Raw genomic sequence first — 9144 nt, 5'->3', positions numbered from 1 at the left:
CCAAATTTGTTGATTCGCCTCAAGGGGAAAAGAAAGAATATTCTCAAGTATTAGCAGATGAGTTTGTCAGATTCAACAACACCTGAAAGATTAGTGTCTGCAAGCAAAGTATCAGTAGCAAAGTAGTATGATAACAACAGTGTCAGAAATAGATCTGTTGACGGCAGACTATTCCTAACTGTTGTATCAATGGCGCCAGTAAGTTGCACGTGGGCGGAGAACTATTCCTCCCCGACAACGGTGTCGAAAAAGGATCTTGCAATAAGTAACAGCGAAGTAGCAAGGAACAACAGTAGCAGCAGCAACAGAGTAACAACAGTAGCAATAGTAGTAGCAAAGTGGCCCAATCCCTTTTGTAGCAAGGGACAAGCCTGGACAAAGTAACATAGCAAGGACCACTAGTGAAAGACTCGTAGGCAGTGGATCGGCGATGGATGAGTATGACGGATGTGATTCATCATGTAACAACTATAACATGGAGAGATAAGTAACTAGCTCCCGTTCGTCAATCTAATGTAGGCATGTATTTCGTATGTAGTCATACGTGCTTAGGGAAAAGAACTTGCATGACATCTATTGTCCATACCTCCCATGGTAGTGGGGTCCTAATGGAAACTACGGGATATTAAGGTTCTCCTTTTAATTAAGAACCGGACCAACGCATTAACACGCGGTGAATACATGAACTCCTCATACTATGGTCATCTCCGGGAGTGGTTCCGGCTATTGTCACTCCGGGGTTGCCGGGTCATAACACATAGTAGGTGACTACAACTTGCAAGCTAGGATCTAAAACACACATATATTGGCGACAACATAATATGTTCAGATCTGAAATCATGGCACTCGGCCTTAGTGACAAGCATTAAGCATGCCCAAGTAGTAGCAACATCAATCTAGAACATAGTGGATACTAGGGATCAATCCTCGTCAAAACTAAGTCGATTACATGATAGATCTCATCCAACTCATCACCGTCCAACAAGTATACGATGAGATTACTCATGAACGATGAAGAGCATCATGGAATTGTCGATGGAGGAAGGTTGATGATGACGATGGCGACGATTTCCCCTCTCCGGAGCCCGAAACGGACTCCAGATCTGCCCTCGAGTTGAAGAACAGGAGGTGGCGGCGCCTCCGTATCGTAAAACGCGATGAAACCTTCTCTCTGATTTTTTTTGGGGCGAGATGGAAGATATAGAGCTGAGTTTGGGGGTGGTGGTGCCACGTGGGCCCCACAAGCCCTCACGGCGCGCCTAGGGGGGTGGCTGCGGCCCAGGGCTTGTGGCCCACTGGCACGCCCCCTCCGGTGGGTCTTTGCGCAGGTATTTTTCTTTTATTCCACAAAAATTCTTCGTAAATTTTCAGGACATTCCGAGAACTTTTATTTTTGCACAAAAACAACACCATGGCAAATGTGTTGAAAATAGCGTTAGTCCGGGTTAGTTCCATTCAAATCATGCAAATTAGAGTCCAAAACAAGGGCAAAAGCGTTCGGAAAAGTAGATACGACGGAGGCGTATCAACTCCCCCAAGCTTAAAGCCTTGCTTGTCCTCAAGAAATTCAGTTAACAAACTAAAAGAGACAAAACAAAAACTTTGACGAACTCTGTTTGATCTTGTTGTTGTAACTATGTCTAACTCATATCCAGAGTTTCAGCAAGATCACAAGCAAACCACATAAGCAAATGACATCTAGGTCTCACGGTAAACTCATATCAATGGCATAATGAACTAGCAAGCAAATAATAATAAGCCTCAAATGTCAACACTTCAATGAAAACAACATGAAGTAGTGCGAACAGATGGTATCTCGCTAGCTCTTTCTGAGACCGCAAAACATAAATGTAGAGCACCTTCAAAGACCAAGGGCTGACTAAACATTGTAATTCATGGCAAAGAAGATCCAGTCACAGTCATACTCAACACAGTTAAAAGCAAAGCATAAAAATGACAGAGGTTCTCTTTAATTGGTGCTTTTATAAGAGGAGGATGACTTAATAGGAACATAAATAGACATGCCCTTCGTAGAGGGAAGCATTGATTTGCAGAGGTGCGAGAGTTCAAGCTTTGAAAACAGAGATAATAATTTTGGGTGGCATGCTTTCATTGTCAATGCAATGACTAAGAGTTCTCAACATCTTCCACGCTACACATGCTATAGGCGGTTCCCAAACAGAAAAGTAAAGTTTTGACTCCCCCACCACCAATCAATCACACTCCATGGCTAGCCGAATCCTCGGGTACCATCCATACCAACATCAATCCTGGGGAATTTTGTTTGCAATTATCTTTTCGATTTGAGAAGGAACTGGGAATTCCAATTACCGGCCCCTTTCTCGTGAATGATAGTGAATAAACACATATCGAGGATAAGACGCCTAGCATGGAAGATACCAATAGCCCCCTGTCACCACATGAACGGTTTGGGCATGCAAAACAGATTATTTCTTGAAGGTTTAAAGAGTGGCACATGCAAATTTACTTGGAACGGCAGGTAGATACCGCACATAGGTAGGTATGGAGGACTCATATGGAACAACTTTGGGTTTATGGGAGTGGAAGCACAAGCAGTATTCCCACTTAGTACAAGTGAAGGCTAGCAAAAGACTAGGAAGCGACCAACTAGAGAGCGACAACAGTCATCAAAATGCATTGAGATTAACTAACATTGAGTGCAAGCATGAGTAGGACATAAATCACCATGAACATGAACATCATAGAGGCTATCTTGATTTTGTTTCAACTACATGCGTGAACATGCGCCAAGTCAAGCCACTTGAATCATTCAAAGGAGGATACCATCCTATCATACTACATCATAGTCATCTCAACATTCATGTTGGCAACCAAGACAAACCATTATAAGTTCCTAGCTAAGTAAGCATGGCATAAGCAACTATGATCTCTAAGTTGTCATTGCAAACATGTTTCTCTCACAACAAAGCCGAATTAGGAATAGTGAGCTAGTCATATTTACAAAAACAAAATAGATCGAGTTCATACCAGCTTTTCCAGGCTCAGTCACTTCGTCATATGTCGTCATTATTGCCTTTCACTTGCACGACCAAACGATGTGAACAATAATAAGCGTGCTCGTGCATTGGACTAAAGCTGGAATCCGCAGGCAAACACAAAGGAGAAGACAAAGTAATATGGCTCTTTGAAAGCTAAACAGGTATGCATGCAAGAGCCACTAAACATTGTAACCAATATCTTCTACCTTGACCCAAAGAAAAAACAAAACTATCTACACGGGAAAGCTCCCGACAAGCAAAAAGAAGATAAAGAAAATATTTTGGTTTTTCTCAAACTAGACAGACACACGAAAAAAACAGGAAAAAGAAAATAAACTAGCATGGATGATATAGTGGCAAAGTGTGAACACCGGCTAACAAAGTGAAAGCATAAGCAAGAATGTAAAGTCAGTGAGAACACGTACTCCCCCAAGCTTAGGCTTTTGGCCTAAGCTGGTCTACTCCCAAGGATGGTCCTGGCGAAACCCAAAATCATAATAGGGGTTATACGGGAGCGATGCACGCACTGCCTGAATAGCTGCCTCACGGAGACGAGCAACATTTGCCTCCCTCTTCTACTCCTCTGCCTCTCCTCTGGTTATGTAATATCTCCGTTTTACCTGAAAGTCAAAGAAGGCAGGAGCAGGAAGGGTAATATGGAAAACACGCTGCCGGTTAAATATCAAACGGTATAGGAGGGATTCATCATCCCTCTCAAGGAACTGGTGGCGTGTCAAAGCGACGCATTCTTATTCAGCCTCCTTGCTATTATAGCTTCCATGTTCAAGCTTTTGTCACCCGCTACTGCGCTCTTAAGCATACTAAGGTCGGGTGCGCAGAGGTGACAATGCTCAATCTTGCCATTAGTGCATCTGCCTATGAAGAGGGCAGAATAATGCAAGGCAGGAAAATGAATACTCCCCATGGTAGCTTGCGTAATGTCTCTAGTTTCTCCAACTCTAATACCAGAGCAAAAATCTCTAACAGAAGATTTAGGAGGATCATTGAGGCTGCCCCAAATAGGTATTTTGCAAATTCTACTGAAATCCTCTAAATCCATGGTATACAATTTATCACAGAGATCAAACAGTACTGATGTTTCACGGCCAGCTGAAAATTTGAATCTACGAACAAAAGAGGCAGTGAGAGCAACATACTGATCACATTTATCGGAGATGAATTCTTCGAGTCCGACGTTGTGAACAAGTGCATCAAACTCATCTTTGAAACCTGCCTCAATCATAAATTCATCAGAGGGACATTCACGTGGTTGTACCTGCCCGTCCCTTGGTTGGTAAGGATCAGCCTCCCGATTCGCAAGACGGGGACCTCTCTGGTTTGAGGAACCACCATGAAAGCTTCTTTGAACATCTTCCTTTTCAAAAAAATTCAGTGACCCAAAGGAGAAATGAACAAGGCTCAACTAAACTAGTAGCAACTACTCCCACAAGTGCCTAGAGGCCATATTACGCATCAAAACTACTTGGGACCAGCTAAAATCAGCATGCAAAGCTCAAGAACATGGTCACCAAGGCAGCAAAAATACGCGGAGTATAATGCACTAGAGCAAAAACTAATTGGACCAATGGAGGAGTCACTTACCAAGGAGTAATTTCCCCAAAACAGTTCGGAGAACGGTGATTTGAGCAAAGAGATCGAAAATCCCAGCAAGAGGAGCAAGAACACAGGTTTGAGCTGCGAAATGATTTTTTCTGGAGGTAGGAGAACCAGATGAGAGAAAGAATGAGTGGAGGGGGTGCCTGTGGGCCCCACAACCCTGGGTGCCATGGCCAGGGGGGTGCCCGCGCCCCCAAGGGCTTGTGGCCCACTGGTGCAGCCCCCAGACAAGCTTTTCGTCTCAGAATTTTTCAAAAAAATCCAGAAAAAATATACTTGATTTTCAGGACGTTCGGAGAACTTTTATTTTCGGGGTACTTTTCTACCGGACGATAAAACAGAAAACAGGGAAAATTAAACTAAATCTATCATTTTCCTTCTAAGCAACCTAAAGTGAAAGCTTGGAATAGAGGTTTGTGATTCCTTGATTCATCCATCTCATGGTCATCGAAAGAAATCCGTCAACAGGGTTGATCAAATCCCCTCGACAAAACTTTTCGAATTGCCAAAGAGAGCGGAGAATTTTCGAATAGTCACTAGGTCACCTCAATGGGGATGTGTATCTCCCCAATAAGCAAATCGTACTTCATCTTGACACGGGGAATAGAGCATTCAAAGCTCCCAATAAGAATCGATGAAGTTTTTTCGATAGCATTGATGCAATGTACTCGATATTGTTTCTTCGGAAAGTGCACCGTATGCTCATTACCGTTGACATGGAAAGCGACATTGCCTTTGTTGCAATCTATAACAGCCCGTGCAGTGTTTAAAAAGGGTCTTCCGAGGATGACAGCCATGGCATCGTCCTCGGGAATATCCAGGATAATAAAGTCTGTTAAGATAGTGGTGTTAGTAACCACAACAGGCACATCCTCGCAAATGCCGATAGTGAAAGCAGTTGATTTGTCGCCCATTTGTAGAGAGATTTCAGTTGGTGTCAACTTATCCAGTTCAAGTCTACGATAAAGAGAGAGAGGCATAACACTAACACCGGCTCCAAGGTCGCATAACGCAGTTCTAACATAGTTGCCTTTAGTGGAGCAAGGTATAGTGGGCACACCAGGATCATCTAGTTTCTTAGGAGTTCCACCCTTGAAGGTATAATTGGCAAGCATGGCGGAGATCTCAAGATCAGGTATCCTCCTCTTATTAGTCACAATATCTTTCATGTACTTAGCATACAAACACATTTTGAGCATATCTGTCAGACGCATTTGCAGAAAGACAGGTGTGATCATTTCAACGAAGCGCTCAAAATCCTCATCATCCTTTTTCTTGAATGGTTTGGCAGAAAAGGGCATAGGTTTCTAAACCCATGGTTCCCTTTCTTTACCATGCTTCCTAGCAGTGAAGTCATTCTTATCGTATCTTCTATTCTTAGGCTGTGGGTTATCAAGATCAACACTAGGTTCAATCTCCACATCCTTTTCATTGTTAGGTTGAGCATCGACATGAACATCACTATTGATATTATCATTAGGCTCACGTTCATCACCATATTGTGCTTCAACATCAGAGACAGAGGCATCGTTTGGACTCTCAGGTGTATTAGCAACATGGTTGCTAGTGTGCAGGTTCCTATGACCTTTCTTCTTCTTTCTAGGATGACTAGGTGCATCAGTGCTAACTCCTTGAGAATATTGTTCAATTCTCTTCGGATGACCCTCAGGATACAGAGGTTCCTGGGTCATTCCACCGCCTCTAGTGACGACTCTCACAGAATTGTCATTCAACTCATTGAGCAAGTCATTTTGAGCTTTAAGTACTTGTTCTACCTGAGTAGTAACCATAGAGGCATGTTTACTCAGAAGTTTAAGATCATTGACGTTTCTGTCCACACAAGCACTTAAATGACTAAGCATACAAGCATTCTTTTCCAATTGTCAGCTAACATAATCATTGAAACTTTGTTATTTGGCAACAAAGTTATCAAATTCATCCATGCATAAGCTAGCAGGTTTATCAAAAGGAATATCACTCTCATCAAACCTACGCAGAGAATTTACTTCTACTACCTGTATCGGGTTATCGAGACCATGGATCTCTTTGATTGGTGGTAGATTTTTGACATCTTCAGATTTAATGCCTTTCTGTCGCATAGATTTCTTGGCTTCTTGCATATCTTTGGGACTGAGGAATAGAATACCTCTTTTCTTCGGAGTTGGCTTAGGAGGTGGTTCGGGAATAGTCCAAGCATTCTCATTGCACAAGATGTTATTCAGTAGGATCTCAGCTTGTTCTACAGTTCGTTCCCTAAAAACACAACCGGCACAACTATCTAACTGGTCTTTGGAAGCATTGGTAAGTCCATTACAGAAGATATCAAGTATCTCATTCTTCTCAAGAGGGTGATCAGGAAAAGCATTCAGTAGCTGGATAAGCCTCCCCCGAGCTTGTGGGAGACTCTCTTCTTCAGCTTGAGCAAAGTTGTGTATTTCCCGCAAGGCAGCTTGCTTCTTATGGGCAGGGAAATATTTTTAGAGAAGTAGTAGACCATATCCTGGGGGCTGCACACACAACCAGGGGCAAGAGAAGTGAACCATGTCTTAGCATCATCCTTTAGCGAGAAAGGAAACAACTTGAGGATATAGTAGTGGCGGATCTTTTCCTCACTAGTGAATAGGGTGGCTATATCGTGTAGTTTGGTAAGATGGGCTACAACCGTTTCAGACTCATAACCGTGAAAGGATCAGATTCGACCAGAGTGATTAACTCAGGGTCGACAAAGAATTCATAATCATTATCGGTCACAAAGATAGGCGAAGTGGCAAACTTCGGGTCATATTTCATCCCAGCGTTCAGAGATTTTTCTTTCCACTTGCGCAGTAGTTTCTCAACATCATATCTATCCTTACATGCAAGAAAGTCCTCATCTATCTCTCCCTCCATAACATAACACGTATCAGGCACAACAGGCAATTCAGGCATAGGAGAGCTAGTTCTAGCAGGCAAAATAGCAGGCTCTACTTCAATAGTATCAGCAGTTTCAGAAGTATCATCACAACTAGCAGCACTTCTAGCAATTTGTGCATCAAGGGCACCTAGTGGCGAAGCAGTATCAGGCATAGCATTATCAGGCATAGTATCAAGCATAACATCATCAGACATAGTATCAAGCATAGCATCATCAGGCATAGTATCAAGCATAGCATCATTAGGCATAGTATCAAGCATAGCGTCATCAGGCATAGTATCAAGCATAGCATCATCATAAGCATCATGGGCAGCAGAAGTAGCATCATCAAGCACAGGCGACATATCAAGATTTCTAGTAGGAGGTGGTGTCGCAAACTTACTCATAACTGAAGGTGAATCAAGTGTAGAGCTAGATGGCAGTTCCTTACCTCTCCTAGTAGTGGAAGGCAATATTTTAGTTCTTGGATTTTTCGGATTCCTCATAGTGATCAGCAGACATAAATCCCAAGTGACTCAGAGAATATAGCTGTGCTTCCCCGGCAACGACGCCAGAAAAAGGTATGGATAACCCACAAGTGTAGGAGATCGCAACAGTTTTCGAGGGTAGAGTATTCGACCCAAATTTGTTGATTCGCCTCAAGGGGAAACGAAAGAATATTCTCAAGTATTAGCAGCTGAGTTTGTCAGATTCAACCACACCTAAAAGATTAGTGTCTGCAAGCAAAGTAGTATGATAACAACGGTGTCAGAAACAGATCTGTTGACGGCAGACTATTCCTAACTGTTGTATCAATGGCGCGAGTAAGTTGCACGTGGGCGGAGAACTATTCCTCCCTAACAACGGTGTTGAAAAAGGATCTTGCAACAAGTAATAGCCAAGTAGCAAGGAACATCAGTAGCAGCAGCAGCAGAGTAACAACAGTAGCAACAGTAGTAGCAAAGTGGCCCAATCCCTTTTGTAGCAAGGGACAAGCATGGACAAAGTAACATAGAAAGGACGAGTAGTAACAGACTCGTAGGAAGTAGATCGGGGATGGATGAGTATGACGGATGTGATTCATCATGTAACAGCTATAACACAGAGAGATAAGTAACTAGCTCCCGTTCGTCAATCTAATGTAGGCATGTATTCCGTATGTAGTCATACGTGCTTAGGGAAAAGAACTTGCATGACATCTATTGTCCATCCCTCCCGTGGCAGCGGGGTCCTAATGGAAACTATGGAATATTAAGGTTCTCCTTTTAATAAATAACCGGACCAACGCATTAACACGTGGTGAATACATGAACTCCTCATACTATGGTCATCTCCGGGAGTGGTTCCGGCTATTGTCACTCTGGGGTTGCCGGGTCATAACGCATAGTAGGTGACTACAACTTGCAAGATAGGATCTAAAACACACATATATTGGCGACAACATAATAGGTTCAGATCTGAAATCATGGCGCTCGGGCCCTAGTGACAAGCATTAAGCATGGCCAAGTAGTAGCAACATCAATCTAGAACATAGTGGATACTAGGGATCAATCCCCGTCAAAACTAAGTCGATTATATGATAGATCTCATCCAACTCATCACCGTCGAGCAAGC

This window comes from Hordeum vulgare, chromosome 5H, assembly GCF_904849725.1.
Source record: "Hordeum vulgare subsp. vulgare chromosome 5H, MorexV3_pseudomolecules_assembly, whole genome shotgun sequence".
Taxonomy (NCBI): domain Eukaryota; kingdom Viridiplantae; phylum Streptophyta; class Magnoliopsida; order Poales; family Poaceae; genus Hordeum; species Hordeum vulgare.
The sequence above is the reverse complement of the archived record's forward strand: the minus strand, read 5'-3'. Positions refer to the sequence as shown.